General features: G+C 37.3%; 1 protein-coding gene across 3 annotated transcripts in view; it reads right to left on the bottom strand.

Annotated features, from left to right (window-relative positions):
* The window catches only part of LOC108606320 (innexin shaking-B), a 124602-nt gene that overhangs the window by 55126 nt on the left and 52034 nt on the right, over positions 1-17442 (bottom strand). For all 3 annotated transcript variants that reach the window (XM_017996330.2, XM_017996329.2, XM_017996334.2), the window contains exon 2: positions 8617-8656. The gene's annotated coding sequence lies outside the window, so the exon portion shown is untranslated. The remainder of the gene's footprint in view (positions 1-8616; positions 8657-17442) is intronic.

Here is a 17442-nt window from a genome sequence, read left to right as displayed (position 1 = left end):
ACACGAGTGTGTGCAAATATTGAATTAATCAAATTTACTTTTTTGCCAGTGTAATTATTTGGCTACACACACAAACAGTCAAAAATTTGCTTAGAATGTTTAGCATGCGCCAGTAAGTAGGCAATGCTTTTATGCTTGCGCCTTTGCCAGGAGTCTGCAGCGTTCAGCAATCAACTCATCATCAGGCACTTTATTTGCTACTTTTTTTTTTTTTTTTAGCAACAGCAGCATGCTGAACATGCTTGTATTTAAAACTGCTGCTGATTGATGATGCCAGCGACTGACACCAGCATGCAACATTAAATTAAACACACACACAAACACACACATCAGCTGTTTTCGTTTTGCATGCTTAGACGTATTTATCTGCATATCAATCTAGGGTCTAGCTAGGCTAATAGATTAGACTTCGGCTCGCTGTTAATGCGTCCATCAATGGACATGTGCGTTTATCATATTAAAATACAATTTTGTGGCTTACAATCCTTTGGGCTTAGGCCTCACAAAATCATCAACACATCATCAAGGACAGCTGCATGGCTGGCATAAAAGTCAAACTCGTTCGTTGGCTGCCGTTTGATGCTTCACTTCACTACGTTCGGTAGCGAATTGAATCAATAAAATTCAAATTAGTTTTGGGTAATCATTGTTGAGCTTGAGAGGCTGCTGCCATTGCCATTGCCATTGCCATTGCCATTACCATTCCCATTGTTCGGCCAGGCGTTCAATCATTTATCCATTTCAGCGGTTGACGCCACACACACCCACCCACCAACAAAAAGGGGAAGAAAATTGCTACAGACCGCACAGACACGCAAAACTTTTGGCCAAAGTGTGTGTTTGGCCGCCGCCGCCGCTGGGCCTAATCCACTCTCAAGTGGAAACAAAAGGCTCCACTGCCGACTGGGCTTAGCTTGTTGTCATCTACGCAATCAAATCAGCATCAGCAGCAGCAGCAGCATCAGCATCAAGTAATTTTGCCATGATTCCGAACGTTTTGACCGCAAGCTCAATTAAATTATCAGCGCTCAACCGCTTGTTACACACACACTTACAAATCTCTCGCACTCTCTCTCTCTCTCTCTCTGTGTGTGTGTGTAATTGTAGCTTAGCGATATACAATGCGTGAATCCGTTTCCGGACGCTGCTGCGTTTAATGCTGAACATACAATTTGGCGCCCTGATGCTTCGTTGAGCTTTTCGCTGTCGATTTGCATTTCCCCAAGGAGCCAACACAGTCACACACAAAAAAAAAAAAAAATGTTGTTAGCCAAACCCAATTCACACACACACACACACAGAGCGAGAATCTGAGCCTGGTTCATAGCATAGGCGGCTAGGCAGCGGCTAAGGCGTTAAGTGTCTTGGATTTATTATTAGATTTGTTTTCGTGTCTGTCTGTATGTGTGTGTGTGTGTGTGTGTGTGTGTGTTAAAGGATGTGTGTTATGCATGTTGTTTAGCCTGCTGGCAAATCTCAACAACTGCGTGGCAGCTTTAGTCGAAAGCCTCGTTCGGTTCGGTCGCACGGACAGACAGACGGGTGGACGGACGGACGGACTGTTGGCTTGGCTCGTGCTAATGTGGTTTGTTAGTTTTTGGCTGCCATTAAAAGGCTTTGCTATGGGATTTGTGTACGTGTTGAAACTAACAAAGTTTGCTTTGTCCTCTCTCGTTGCCTAACACGCTAAAGTATAATAATCAATTTAGGTAAAATTTTCTTTGGGGCAAACAGCTTAAAGCCATAAAACGTTTCGTCTAATGCTCAATATCTCTCGTCAGTCGTCACTTCAACTTGCAGCCCCCCACCCTGGCCCTCTCTTCTTTGCCAAGTGGTTACTGCTTGGCTGCTGGGGAAAAACCGATTATGTGCGTCTTAAGTGCTACAAATTTGCTGGCTACGTTTTATGGCCACGAGTGCCCCAAGAGTGAGCTCCCCACCCCCACCCACAGCAAAACAGTTTTTGGCATTTGATGTGTTCGAATATTTAAAGCCAAACAACAAACGCCGCAAGTGTTGTAGCTGCCAAAGCTAAATGAAGTCATGTTTGGCACACTTAATGAATTCTTTAAGTGCAGTTATTCATAAGTAAACATTTTACTCACAAAACAAATTGAAATTAAATTGCATATGCAGAGCGATTAGGCAGTTAATAGAGCTATAGAGTTAAGGGTACTAGGAGAGGCTATGAAAATAAAATGTGTTATAAGATAAGCTTAAGATTTCTACTTAAAATTAATTAAAGCCATGTCTTTGGCCTAATGAGTTAGAACAGCAAATTTCATATTTGTATAAATATTTATATTTATTTTTATGGCATTTTTGCATTTCTAGTCTAGTTGTTATCTTCTACATTCGTAATCGTTTTCGCTTATGCTTCAATGCACAGCTGTACATATTTCATTCAATTAGATGAATTATATAATTAGTTTTATATATTGATGTTCAAGTTTGAGTTATTGCTTATTTAAATAAACTGGGCAAATGATTAACTTGCCATAAACACACCGTTTGTCTTTACCGCGTGCATTTTTGCCTTACTTACATTTATCATAGAGCAAGAGCAAGAGCAAGAACAGAAGAGAGAGACAAATGCGCAAGCCGCTCAGCGAGTAAGCGCTGCTCGCGTCGTACGTAGAACAGAAGACAGGGAGACAGAGAGCGAGAGAGAGGCGCAAGCGCGACAGCAATTGCTTTTCTTATCTTTTAATCTTGCGAAGGCGGCGCTGCTCGCGTTGTGCGTTTGCATGTGCTTGATCGAAGAGCAAGAACAGAGGAGAGAGAGTGCAAGGTGCTCAGAGAGCGTGAGCCCGACAGCAATTGGTTGTCTTATCTTTTAATCTTGAGCGGGCGGCGCTGCTTGCGCTGTACTTTGACTTGCTCTCGCTGGGGAGTGAGAGAGAACGACTGAGCGATAGCTTTGCTGCCTTGCTGCTGATTCGTGTTTTGCTTTTTTACATTCCATACAAGAGCAAGAGCAGAAGAGAGCGAGCGCAAGACGCTCAGTGAGCGCGAGCTCGACAGCAATTGGTTGTCTTATCTTTTAATCTAGATAGGGCGGCGCTGCTCGCGCCTTACTTTTGCATGCGCTTGATCGGGAGTGAGAGAAAGAGTGAGAAAGCGACTGAGCCAGAGCTTTGCTGCCTTGCTGCTTATTTGTGTTTTGACTGCGCTTGCCTTTTTACATTTATCACAGAGCAAGAAGAGAAGAGAGAGTGAAAAGCGCAAGCCGCCCAACAGCAATTGCTTGTCTTATGCATGGTAGAATACAAGGTAGCGGACTGCGCTCTTAGGTTACTTTGCTTCTTCTTTCTTTTTGCTGCTCTCTCGATGTTGCTCTTTTCGTTTTGTAAACGGTGTGAAATGAAGAAGAGTGCAGTCCGTTACCTTGTATTATTGTATCATGGTCTTATCTTTTAATCTAGAGAGTGCGGCGCTGCTCGCGTCGTACGTTTGCATGTGCTTGAACGGGAGCAAGAGGGACAGCGATTGAGCGAGAGCGTGGCTGATTTTTATTTTTCTTTGCTCTGTTTTGTTTTGATTGCAACTGCGGCTGAGGCCTTCTCTTCCCTTCGCTGACTTCAAACTTAGCAAAACATCTGCTGATAAATGTACAGTTATGTTCAAAGCAAAGCACATGCGTTTGCATTGATTTATTACATTTGAATGCTCAAATGAAATGCAAATTAACTGAATTGTAAAATAGTTTGAGCTGTTAACTACCTAATATATTGAGCTGAGTTTAATAATAATATTAGCATTAGCTTGCACGCTCAATAAAGAATAACAAAGCATATAAAATAGGTAAACTATTTTATGAACTGATCTAAGCTGCATTTGAACTGAGTGAACTGAGTTTGCTGTAAATATTTTTAAAATGTTGCCTAAATTTAAATTTCATGCTGCCAACACTACATTGTAACAATAAAATAGCAATATACATTTTATTATTATTATTACAGCTTATAAAAAAGATATAGCCATAACCAAATCTAATGCTGTCTAACTAAATTCACAATTGTTAACAGTCACTTCTAACATTCAAAGCTGCGCTGCTTGCTGAAGTTGCATATTTATTTATTTCTGGCATTAAATATTGCTTAACTTTAACTTTCAGGCATAAAGTTTGTCTTGTCTGCTCATATTTTCAGCTCTCAGCTGTGCTGCTTTTGTTGTTTGTTGTTGTTGTTGTTGATGGCATTTACAGATTTGTAATGACAAAATGGCTTTAAATGCGTTCTCTTCAGTCGCGCGCTCTCTTTGCCCTGCGTCTCTCTCTTTCTTAAGCAGCAGTAACATGCCCATTGATTGTGTCTGCTTTCCACGCTGTTCCGCCGCCAGCAGCCAACAGCAGTTTATTTTTATAGTTATTACACTTTGCTTTTGTGCAGTGGCTATGATTGTTGTTGTTGTTGTTTTTATTGTGTCACGCTGGCGCTTCAAGTTTGTCTTCAGTCTAAAGCTTATTGTTCTGCTGGCAATGCCATTTCAATTTTTTCAGCCCCCACGCTGATTTTTTTTTATGTGCTGCTCTCAGTTTTAAAGGGATTAAGCTGCGGTTAGACTGCGCTGTCGCTGTCTGACTCTTGGCATCGATTAGGCCTCGAGACTATAGACAAAGCTCATTCAGTCGAGTAGAGCCTGCGAGCAATTAACACTCAGCGCCCCCAAAAGCAATTAAAGTATTTGCTTATTCGAGCTTATTAGCTTAGACTCTTCATTTGTTCACCACACCCGCCCCCTCCAGCAACCAGCAGTTCAAACAAGCAAGTTCATAAAGTAAATGTTGCTACAAGTTAAATTTTCGCAGAGTTATTTAACTTTGCAGGTAATCTGCGTGGCTTGTCAACGCTTTCAACATTTCATAAGAAACTCAAACAGAGCGTAACAAATAGCAAGAAAAAAAGCAAAAGCAAAAGCAAAAAGCAAACGCTGAAAAACTGAAATGAAGTCCTGCTAAATCAACACAATGTGGCCGGAAAGTCAAAGGCGAAGCACACACATACCAAAAAAATATTTAAAAAAAAAAAACGAAAAATAAATAAAACCAAACGAACCCAAAGACAAAGGTGCAATAAGCCTGTGTGCCTCTCTCTCTCTCTCTCGCTCTCGCTCTCTCACTGTGTGACATGAAGGGTTAAGGCAGCAGCACAGACTAAGTGCACAGTGGCGGCGTTGGAGAGGGGGTTTGGCTTCAGTGTCAAAAAGCATATTTTCACTCAAAAATTCTGTACACAGCTGGGCTCTCGACCCGGCCAAAAGCAAAAGCAAAAAGGGTTAGGCGCACATAAAGTTGCGGCCAATGTTGGCGATAAAAAATATTTGCTTTTTACTGCAATGCTAGGGGGAGGGGGGGCAGTTGGCTGGCCAGTTGGCCAAAAGTGAGTGAAGGCTTAAAGCGGCATATTGTGGCTGCTCGTTTATTTTAAGCGCTGCGTCTGATCGGACATCTTAAATGCAAAATGAAGCCAACAAAAAGGCAAGCGCAGAAGTACGATGGGCTCAAAGCACGCAATTTATAATAAATTATTGGAAATTAACAGAATATATAATATAAATAATAAATTTAGTGCAGCTAATTAATTAACTCACGCTTTCTCTTTTCAGAGGAGCTAAAGCTATAAAGCTGCATTAGCTAAGTATTAGTTATACTACTATAAATATTAATAAGCTTACTTAGCAGTCAGTTAACAATTTTTCGAAAATAAAACATTTTAGTAATAATTGGAATACATTTTTAATTGAGTTTGAGCGCTAAGTTTAAGTATTAATAAGTTTACTTAAAGTTTAAGCATTAAATTCAAAGAAGAGTTGAAGAGCTGCCTCAAACATCGGATTATTGATTACAAATATATCAAATTAATAATCGGATTATTATAATTACAAATATATCAAATTAATAATCTGAGCAGCTCTTCAATTCTAATTGAATATATCAAATTTAATTAAATTACTTTGACTTCCAGGCTCAGTTTGATATTATTGAAAATAATCTGACAGATTAACAATTATGCGTTTAATTTAGAAGCCACTTGTAATAAATGATACAAATATATTAATTTAAATAAACATAATTGATAAGTTTATAAAATATATAACAAACAATTGGCACAGACTTTTATTGAAACAAGCAAGCAAGACAAAGTAGCACTATGACTATTATTTTGACCACTAGTGTATTAATAATATACCAAAAGAAGCTGTAGAATATACGATATATATATAGAGAGAGAAAAAGAGAGAGAGAGAGAGAGCTAAATAGCTTAGCATATATGTTAAGTTTTAAAGCTTTAAGACTAAGCCACAAAATTTAGCTATTTACACCACTGTGCGCTGGTCAGTTCAACACACCTGCTGTCTGTCTGTCTGGGTGTGTGTGTGTGTGTGTGTTAACTAATATAGTTAGCAATAAATATGCATAACGTTGCGGGTTGAACATCAAAGCAAAGTTCGTAGAGATTAAAAAAGTTTCTAATTTAATGATTGAGTTAACATACGCAAAAATTTTGTAATTAATATGCATATGTTATAAAGTTTGTGTTTTTGATGCAGAAAGTTGCTTTAATTTAAAGGCATTAATTTACTCTCTCTCTCTCTTTCTCTCTCTCACCTGTTAACCTTATCAGCTGTGCAATGATTTAGGCACGTAGCAAGTTGTTGAAGCTGCCAGCGTGGGCAATTAGCCAACTGCCAAGCCTTCAAGTCTTAGAGTCGACGCGTCTAACGCATGACGTTGCTTTTTAAGCTACACACACACACACACACACACACTCAGATGTGTGTACGTGTGTGTAAACTATTGTTTACACAAAGCGGAAGTGCTTGGCCAAGTGACTGCTGCATGCTTCATTAAATTTTGCTTTATTAGCCCAACGGGAGTTGAATATGAAGTAGTTTCAGTTCGCTCATAAAATTGCTCACACACACACACACACACACATATAGGAGTGTGTGCGTGAGCGCGTCGTGTCGAGATTGGGGGTTTTAACTCTTTGCCTGGTAACGAGAAATTTATGTTTTTTGTCGAGTGATAAAATTTTTCGCTTACATACGCAGTTAACGGCCGCTGCCCAAGGCTCCGCACATAATTTGTGGTTATAAATTGAAAATTCAATTTCTTGCAAGTCCTTTGATAGAGCACACACACACACAGACATACACACCTGACCTAAAACGCTGGCGTGCCTAATTCAAGGGTTGCCCAGTTTTACGATTTGTTTGGGTTCGCAATTTTTGCTCGACCCTTTCGCTCGTGCTGAGTGCCGAGCTGCGCGCTGCTTTTGTGTGTTTGAGGTTATCCTTTTTTGGGTTTGTTTAGGTCATATGCTACCAACACGTGATGGCCATTGTTGCTAGTTGCTGCGGGCTCGTAATTGGCGCCAGTGAAATGCAAATTGATCAGCAGCAGCAGCAGCAGCAGCAGCCTGGGCGAGCTCTAATTAGTCAAAGTGGCAACACAACATTCTCGAGCACTAAATAAACACAATAAGCAGCACAAGCTGCTGGCAAGCTGAAGCAAGCAGCTTGGGCTGATTAGCCAGCTAAAGGCTAAAGACTGTCACAGTTGATAAACACGCGCGCGTCCGCCCGCATCACAAAACATAATACACTTGATTTGCATTTATGCATGCGACATCAAAAGTGGGCAACAGCCCCCAGTGTCTTCACCTTGACTAGAGCCGATTGATTTGGCTTGATTGTTGCCACGACGACGACGACGACACTTTAGCTGCTGCTGACTATGCAAATCACAAGTGGCTATATTAGATTTCCACCTGTCCTTGTGCATTTACCTGCTTGCCTCACTGACTGACTGCCTGACTTTTTAATTAGCTCTCTGACCTTTGTGTGTGACCAAGTGCGCTTATAAGTATGCTATACTAAATATAGATTGGCCAGCCAGTCAGTTGGGCCAGTTTGAGTTTTAATTAGCCCATGGCAGGCGCAACTGTAATTGAAACCTAAGCAGGCCATTAGCTTTGCTTTAGCACAACACGTGCTGCCAGCCATATGCGCATTTTGTTTTTATCATTTATATGCATGAAGCATCAGTCAGTCAGTTTTATTTATGCATGTCCGCTCGACTTCTTCAAATGTTCGCCTTGGCAAAGCTTTAAAGCATTTACGAATTACTTCTGGGGCAACCCTCAATGGCCTGCAGCTTACGTTACGACGCGTTACGACCCCGGCGTGACGTAATAGATTTTACGCGACCATAAACATTCATAAAACATCGTTGGCGCGTAACTCACATAATTTTTTGTAATCTCTCTCACATGTTGTTTCATTAAATAATTCATTTAATTTGATTTTGGGGGCCAGCGCAATATTCACATATTGATTAGATTGGCAACACCCCCACCCACCCACAATACACATAAACTAACTGTATATATATATTTAATTTGTTTGCTCTTTTATGCGCTGCGGCATTTAATTTGTTTGCCAAACATATTTAAGCATGTGCTTAAGCATTATGCATAAATTCAATATAAATATGGCCAAGTGTTAATAAAAATGTCAAATAAATGTACAGTAAACATTGCCTAAAGACAAACGCTAACTTATGTGCATTCTATTTCATTTAATTAATAAGCCGCAGCAAATTAAACTTACGTGTAATGAGATTTTGTTGCGTTTCGACGTAAATTCAGCTCTGTAAAGACAGCAAAAATTTGTTTATAAATTAATAAAAATTTGACTGCATTAAATAAATAGCGCAGCTAATTAACAAGTATTGAACGCTTAGACTTTGTTACTAAAGTTTATATATTTTAGCCAATTGTTTATAGCATTTGAATTGAATTTTGTAGTCTAAAGCAACTCAAATTGTTTGAAAAACATTTGCTGCTAATTTTGAATACATAAAATAAATGTTAAAATTTATACAAAATATTTAAATTAGAAGTAAGGCTTAAAAATATTTTATTTAATTGTCAAATGGCTAACAATTAATTCCTTAAACACATATTTTAATTATTTATATTTATTTATTTAATGTTAACTATTGAAAGGATTACAAAAAATATATAAAAATTATTTAAAATTATGTTTTTGTTTTTAGATTGGGAATGTTAAACAGGCACAACATTTGTATAATTTCTAAATTTGTATAATAATTTATATAAATATTTAATATTTATATTAAGAGCTGAGCTGTGCTATTTGATTGCTTAAATTGTTGCTTTACATTTTATTTATATTAAACAATGTGGACAGTGTATAAAAAGTAGACAGCAAAAGTTGCGCTAACTTTTTGTATTTAATAAATGTTTATTGTCTATTTAAGTGCAAATTGTTTGGCTACATGTTGTTGCAACATTTTGTTGTGGGGGGGCGGTGGGGGCGTTACATATGCTTGCGTGGGCGTGGCAAATGTTAATTTCGCGTAATTCTTTTCAATTCGTGGCACACACACAAACAGCCAAAAGCCAAACAACTTTTAACAAAGCCAAGCGCCAAGCGCTGAGTGTTGAAGGCAGCGAACCAGCCAACCAACCAACCCCCCCTGGCCAACAACAGCAACAACAACAACAAGAAGAAGAAGCAGAGTGAGGCCTGCATGCAAGTTGAAAGTTTATGCAAGACATGCCCGAAATCCATGAAAAGCAACTAAGAAAGTGGCGCATTTAAATTTTGCGCCCCCCATGTGCTGTTTGCTGTTGAATATGCAATGCAGCAGCTGCAGGGCGTTGTGGGGGGGGGCGTGGCAGCGCTAGAAATTGAAAGATGTTTGCAGCAGTGTGTGCGGGGTTAAGCGTTAAAATAATGGCTTTGCCAGTTCAGTTCAAGAAGTGCTAAAAGTTTTCTCTTCCTGCATTTCTTTTTTTCAGCTGCGCTCGCTGCTTCGTTTTTTTTTTTTGTTAACTACGTGCCATGTGGCAAGACTGTGTGGCAAGTGCAGCAGCAGCAGCAGCTTGGGCAGCGCTACGTGCAGCTTTTGATGGCCCAGTTTAGCCCAAAAAAAAAACTATATATATATATATATATATGTATTAGCTTTCATCTTTGACATTTTGCAAAAGAATGGCTTTGCTGCGTAATTCGAGAATAGTTGCCAGCCACGCCCCCCACCATCACCCTACTAACATTCAATATATGCACTAGCGCACAATGATTGAAGCCATGTGTGTGTGTGTGTGTGTGTGTGTGAAAACTTGAGGCATGCTGACAATTTTCTTGCCAGCGGAATTTGATTATGCAACAAATAAATCCTTTGGTCCATTTGCCAAAAGCCGAAGCGAGCCAGAAAACTTTGTGTACCTTTGGTATTTGGCACACACACACACACACACACGCATGCACACACGCACACACGTGAAATTAGCATGTGAAAATATTTGTAAAAGATTTGCGCAAAATTATGCGCAGTGTTTGCTGAAAAAAGCAAAAAAAAAAAAAACAGCGAGAGACACACGCGAGCCAAAAGTTTGTAGAATTTTAATTTAAATTTTCAGCGAGTTTGCACACACACACACACACCACATATGTGTGTATGCGTGTGTTTGTCTGTGGCCAGCAAAAGTTTGCTAACTGAAAATATTTGGCAAAAATGATGTTAAACTAAAGCGCTTCAAAATTTTTGCAAATTTTCCAAACTTGTTTGTCAAGTTTTGTTTTATAACCACACACAGACATACTATATACGTGTGTGTGCGTGTGTGTGTGTGTGTGTTTGTCTTTTTATTTCTGCGTGTTCAAGCGCGTTGTTGTATTTTATCGTACGCTTGTTTTGATAAGCTATTTACATAAGCTGAATGTGAGGCGAGCATGTTATATGAGCCAAGTTTGCGTTCCCATTCCCCCCGCTCCCATTGTCGTTGCCATTGTCAAAGTTTTGCTCGTCGCCGTCGTCGTGGCTCAATTGGAAGTCATAGTAAGCTGGGTCAGCAGCAGCAGCGCAGGATTGTTGAATGTGTGCTGGGATTTCTTTTGCTGCTGCTGCTTCTTTTTTTTTTTCCAACTCAGCAGCAGCATAAAATACGCGATGGATTAGCGCTCGCTACCATTTGGGGGGTGTGGGGTGGAGTGGGGGCCCCTTTGTATTCATCGCTCAATGGACGCTTTTAATGGCATTGGAAATGGGCCAGCCAAGCGTCGATGATGACCAAGCGACAGGCACAGGACAACATTCAAGTCCTTGGGTGGTGGTGTCCAATTACGGCGCATAAACAATGCGTTTTTTATGACGCTAGCGATTATGGAGCCCCCAAATAACAACAACAACAACAATAGCCTCGAAAGAATAACAACAGATAAGCCACGAGGCATAAGCTTTGGCTACGCTGGCGTATACATGATTTTTCGCCGCTTGCTCTGGTCACTTTCATTATTGAGAGTGTTCACACACACACAGCCACACACACATGCATACAAATGCGCGTTATAAACATGTGCTTATGCGTCTATAAAGCATGTGCCATTTACAAAGTTAAGAAATATAAAAAGTCAAACTTTTATGCATCGAAATTTGATTTTCATCGAAACCAAAACTTGTACAACTTTGAATGTGTTTTAAAGCGCTTCGATTTGTTTATGGCAAGTAATTTGGCTATTTCAAAATGAATTTTAAATATAAAGCAAAGTTATTACATTTAATAAAAACTATTTGGCATATCCAATTATATTTAAATATGCATATTTTGAGCAATTAAAATAAATTAAATAAATTCCAGCATAAGCTAAAGCTTAGAAATTTGAATATTTGATTTGCATTAATTTAATACAAATTATTTGGCTATCAAAGTAAGAGACACAATTAGAAATATGCATATTTTTAAATAATAAACTTAAATAAATTGAAACAAAAGCTAAAGCTTGCAAATTTGAATATTTTTTGGCTAATTCGTTTTAGTTAAAGCTTTTGAATGCTTTAATAATTTTAATAGTAATAATAATTATATAAAAATTGTTAAATTTGGCATAATTACAAATTTGATTTGATAAAACAAGTAACTTGGCTATTTTAAATGAATTTTAATATTAACAATATTAGAAAATTTAATATATAAATTTAATATGAGCATATTTTTATAGTTAAAAACAATTGAAATAGCTTAAATAAATTTCAGTTAAAGCTTGCAAATTTGAATATTTTATTGGCATTAATAAAATAAAAATTATTTAGCTATCAAAGTAGAAATATGCAAACTTTTATAATTAAAATAAACTTAAATTAAAATTTAAGCTAAAGCTTAGAAATTTGTATATATTGAACCTTTTGGCTAATTCGTTTTAATTAAAGCTTTTAAATGTTTGATTTATACAATTGTAAAGCATCAGAATGCTTAAATAATTTTTAAAATAATAATAAAATAAAAATTGTTATATTTGGCATAATTACTAATTTGATAAGTAAAATGTAAACAAAGCTATAAAATTAAATAAAAATTATTTGGCACAGCAAAGTATGCGCTACAATCTGAAATATGTATATTTTTATATTAAATAAATAAAAAAATAAAATAAAATAAAAAAATATAAGCTAAAGCTTGCAAATTTGAATATTTTATTTGCATTAATTTAATAATAATAATAAATATGCATATTTTTATAGTTAAAACAATCAAAATAAATTTCAGCATAAGCTAAAGCTTGCAAATTTGCTTGTTTTAAATGCATTTAATTGAACTTTCATTTGAACTTTATAATGTCTCAATAATTTCTTCAATAACTTGTAATTGTAATATGTGGCATAGTTACTAATTAACAAATTAGTTTAGGTTTGGCAAATAGCTACAAAATCGCATGAATATGTTTAATATTTAATTAAACATTTTGAAAATTCAAATTATGCGCCAACAATTAATTCAATATAATTTTATTCTAATAGGTTTACACTGTTAGTAATTATATAATATATAAATATAGGATTTGAAACGCAATCGGTATAAAATGTCGTAGCTAATGCTGCAAATTATAATTTTGCATATCATTTGGCACGCGCTCGCATTTAAATTAGTAGCACATTTTAATTAAATTTTCGCCTGCGCTGTCACTTGTAACTTCCTGTGCCCCCTCCCCTCCCCAGCACGAACACAAACTGTGCGTTTTGCTATCTTTAAATCAATCGCTTTTGGCTGCTGCTGCTTAAACTGAATGCGTGCCCCATGTCAACTCAGATCGATGACGTCGACGAAAATTATGTATGAAGTTTTTCTTTTTGGCTACGGCTACGCATTGTTTGCTGGTCACACACACAAACAAAAGCATGTGTGTGTGTGTGTGTGTGTGTGTGTGTTTGCTGTTTGTATTTGTTGATTTTTCTTTTGGGTAGTCAACGTTCGGCTTTTGCCTTTGTCTTGTTATATTTCCGCTACTTTTGCTGCTGCTGCAGTTTTCACTGAACAAACCCCCCAACCCACCCAAAGTCACCACCAAGCAACAGCACTGTGACCAGCACTGTGGCTAGCTGCTTTGTCATTTGATGTGTCGAGTCAGTTCTGTTCACATTTTCTTTTGCTTGCTTGGGCTATCGCGCTGGCGTTTAGCAATTGACAGTGAAAACTAACGATATGGAAAAGTAAACGCACTGTAAGTAATATTAGTATGTAATTTGATTTTATGTTAGTTGCTGGTTTGCAGCTACAGCTGTAATTGAATTGAATACGTCTGTCTGTTTATTTAGTTTAATGCACTGACTTTGTTTATATTGTTGAGCTACTTCACTTTCATTTATTTATAAAGCGCTTATTGTTGCTTTAACCAGCACAAAATTCACTCAAAATTTTAGTTTCTCTCATTAAATGTGTTTACTAAATTTTCATTCGTTTTTTTTTGGGGCATTGCCAAACAAAGCAAAGAACAAAGGCAACTTTCTCCCTCTCTCTCTCTCGCTGTCTCTCTCTTGGGCTAAAACTGACTGTGTATATGTTGTTACTGATATGCAAATGATATTGTATTGTGTATGGCTATATAAAACTGATATCTGGCGCACTAATCTTAGATACAAACAATATATTCAAAAAGCGACCTAGATCCTTGCTCAACGTCGAATAACAAGCAACCAACCAGCAACCGACAACAACAACAACAATGAGCAGCACTCTGACTACAACTAGTACGATAATAATAACAATAGTAAAAGTGAATGCCAGCTCAACTCAACTCAACTCAAAGCAGAGCGGAAGCAACGTACTGAGCGATGGCTTCGACTCTTTGCTTATATGTCAGGGGTAAAGCTAAAGGGGGGCGGGGAGGGGCAGCTAAACTAGCGCTGAAATTTTGCGGTACACTTGTGTGTGTGTGTGTGTGTGTGTGTGTGTGCGGCACAGAAACGTGACTAGCTTGTGGTTGTGGCACACTCGCGACTCAAATGTGGCACACAATTCACTTTAAGCAACAATTAATTATTGTCAGCAGCAAATGTTAAAACAATAAAAACAAATTAGTTTTAAATGCCAAAATAGAGTGTATAAAATTATTAACTTGTGTGCAAACTAACTTTATGCATAGCAATTAGTTTTATGCATAATTTGTTTGTTTGTATGTGAATTGAATTTTTGAATGAATTTATTTTGCTATTTCAAACTTTATAAATTGTCTTGCATTTAAATAACTTTAATATTTTAATTATTTTCATATGTCTTGCATATATTTGTATATTTCAATTTTAGCTTTTGTTAAAACTTATCAAATGCGTTTCTATTTCTGATTATTTGTTAAATTCATTTAACATTTAATAATGCAGCCAAACTTATAACAAATTTAGCATAACTTAATTCATTTATTTATGCAGTTGTTAGCTTAAGCTGCTGCCAAATATATTTAAACAGTTTCAATTTGAATTTTCACTTATTTAATGTCAACTATGTACAGAAAAGAATTTACTAAAAATATTTCAAATAATAATTAAATAATTATTTTTTTTTAGATTTGATACTTATAGATTGGGAGTGTTAAACATACCCAATCAGGTCTGTGTTAGCGTAAATTATTTATTAATAATAAATCTTTTAGTTAGTGTTAATTATTTAAGATTTAAAATGCTCAAATAGATATTACAACTTGTAAATATTTTTGCTATTTGAGTGTTTTGTTCTCAGTTTGGGCAACTTCTTTCAAATGGATTTTCAACTTGTTTAAACATTTGTTAAATTATTAATGATGCAACAAAGTCTTAAAATATATTAATTAACAACTTTAGTCGCTGAACTCGCTTCGCGCTCATTTCTTTGCATTAACAATTAGTTGTAAATAGTTTTACTAAACTCATGACAAGGCTGCCGGCAAAATTAACCCATGGCCTAACCGATTAACCCATTAGCTAGGTGTGTCCGCATTAAAAATTTATAAAGCTTATGATACATTCGTATCAATTGTCATATGCGCGCTGCCTGCAGTTGACAGTTGGCTGGGCTAACCTGCAGTTTGCTCAAGGTTGGGCTAAAGTTAAGTAAGCCATGCATACTATATGATTAGCATATGGCCAGAGCTGAAGCAGGACGATGGCAGGACGTGCATTATTGATTGCCTGTGTGACAGGGCACTGAAGTTGCAAACAGCAACAGCAACAGCAGCAACAACAAATTGTCAACGTGACTAAAACTGCTGACAAGGTCGGCCCGATATATAAATATGTGTGTGCATATAGTTGCACTATCTGTGCTGACTTTTTGGACTTGTTTTGCAGTAATTGCTACGAGTGCAATGCGACAGCAGCAGCAGCAGCAGCAGCAACAACAATATGCAATAAACAATTGCTGAGGCTTTTGGCTTTGGCTTTCGTTTGGTTTCGTTTCGTTTATTTTATTGCGGCTTATACACACACACACACACACTTGCAGCTAACATTGCTCATTTATATTGAGACTGTACATATTTCCGCTGTACAGCCCAAGCTCGAGTCAAGTCAAGTCGTTGGCCCACGCTTCAAACCCAAACCCCAAACCCAACCCCAACCCCAGCCCCAATTCCAATCCTGAGCTTCGCTTCGTTCACTGTTTTCACCGCAATTTGTGTGCGACTGCAGTGACCCAGTAACATGGAAAGCCAGCCGCATCGTGCCCCTTGCCGCTGCCGCTGCCCCTTGCCACGCTCCACGCTCCACGCTCCACGCTCAGCGCATCCCACAACCCTTTGGAGTCGTTTTGAAGCGCCTTCCGCACAAATTCCTCCATTTGACCCACTTAAATGGCGTAATTTATGATTTAACAGTGTGAAATTCTGTTTCTGTTTCTTTTTGCTTTGCTTTGCTTTGCTTGTTGTTGTTGCAAAGTGGCGCCTCTAAAGCTCTTGCCACATGTGGCTTAGACGCTCTGTCTCTGTCTTTAAAGCGCTTTGAGCAGCGAACGTGCTGCGCATTAAATATGAACAAAATATGTTGCAATCGTTTGAGCTTCATATTGATTGATTGAGCTGCAGTCAATGGCAATGTGAAAGTTTTTGTTTATAGCTGAAAATTCTTAGAGCTGCAGTTAACAGTTAAGAGCTGCAATCAAATTTTTATGCCTCATTTTTGCTTATTAAATTAAAATTCGTAAGCTGCCATTGAAGTCTTAAGCTCAGCCTTAAGCTAAGCTTGTGCAATTGAAAATTTCCAACAAACTGTCGAATGATTTAAACTAAAGCTGCATAGAAACTTCAAGCTAAATGCCCAAGTGCAATTTTTGTTGCTGCTTTAAATTCTTTAATTTACTACTAAACTAATTTTTGGCAACTCAATGTTAAAATTCAAAACAAAGCATATTTAGCTTTAGCTGCCTCAGACCAACATTTGTTTAATAAAAAAAACATAAATGTAACTGCTTAGTTTTGCTTTTATATTTAACATCGTTTGGCGAGCAGTTAAAATAAAACTTTCTTGACTTTTCAGCGCTTGAGCTGTGTCTCAAAATGAACTGAGCTGAGTCTAAAAGCTAAGCCGAGGCTTAATTTGATACTCCCAATCTATAAGTATATCAGCTCATAATTTATATAATTTTTAAATTTAATTTTAAATATTTGTTGTTATCCTTTTGTTGACATTAAATGAATAAATAAATTAAAGCTGCTGCTGTATTCAAATTTTAGCTTTGATTTTGCTAATTTTGCACATATTACTAACATATATGTTATATATATATCAAATCATTAGCTGACTTGATTAACAAACTTTAAGCTAAACGCGCCTTGTTGCAATTTTCATGCTAAATATTAAAGCCCAACTAATCATTTAATAACTTGTTTCAATCAGCAGTTAACTGAGCAGTCGCTCTCACTTGCACACACTTGCTGTCTCGCTTTAATGCCAGAGCTTAGAGCTTGGCAATTCGTTTTATATTTTTCAAGCGGCAGCTGTTGCTGTCATTCAAATGCCGCAGACCAAAGCCGACACACACACACAGACACATGCAAATGCAGCAGCATATATTTATTTATGTGTATGTGTGTATGTAATAAATAGAAGTTCGCATAGCCGCATGAAAAATTGCTACAAATTAATCGAAAAACGTTTGCTGCTCT

The sequence above is a fragment of the Drosophila busckii genome, chromosome X (assembly GCF_011750605.1).
Source record: "Drosophila busckii strain San Diego stock center, stock number 13000-0081.31 chromosome X, ASM1175060v1, whole genome shotgun sequence".
Taxonomy (NCBI): domain Eukaryota; kingdom Metazoa; phylum Arthropoda; class Insecta; order Diptera; family Drosophilidae; genus Drosophila; species Drosophila busckii.
This window is presented reverse-complemented; position numbering and strand designations above follow the sequence as displayed.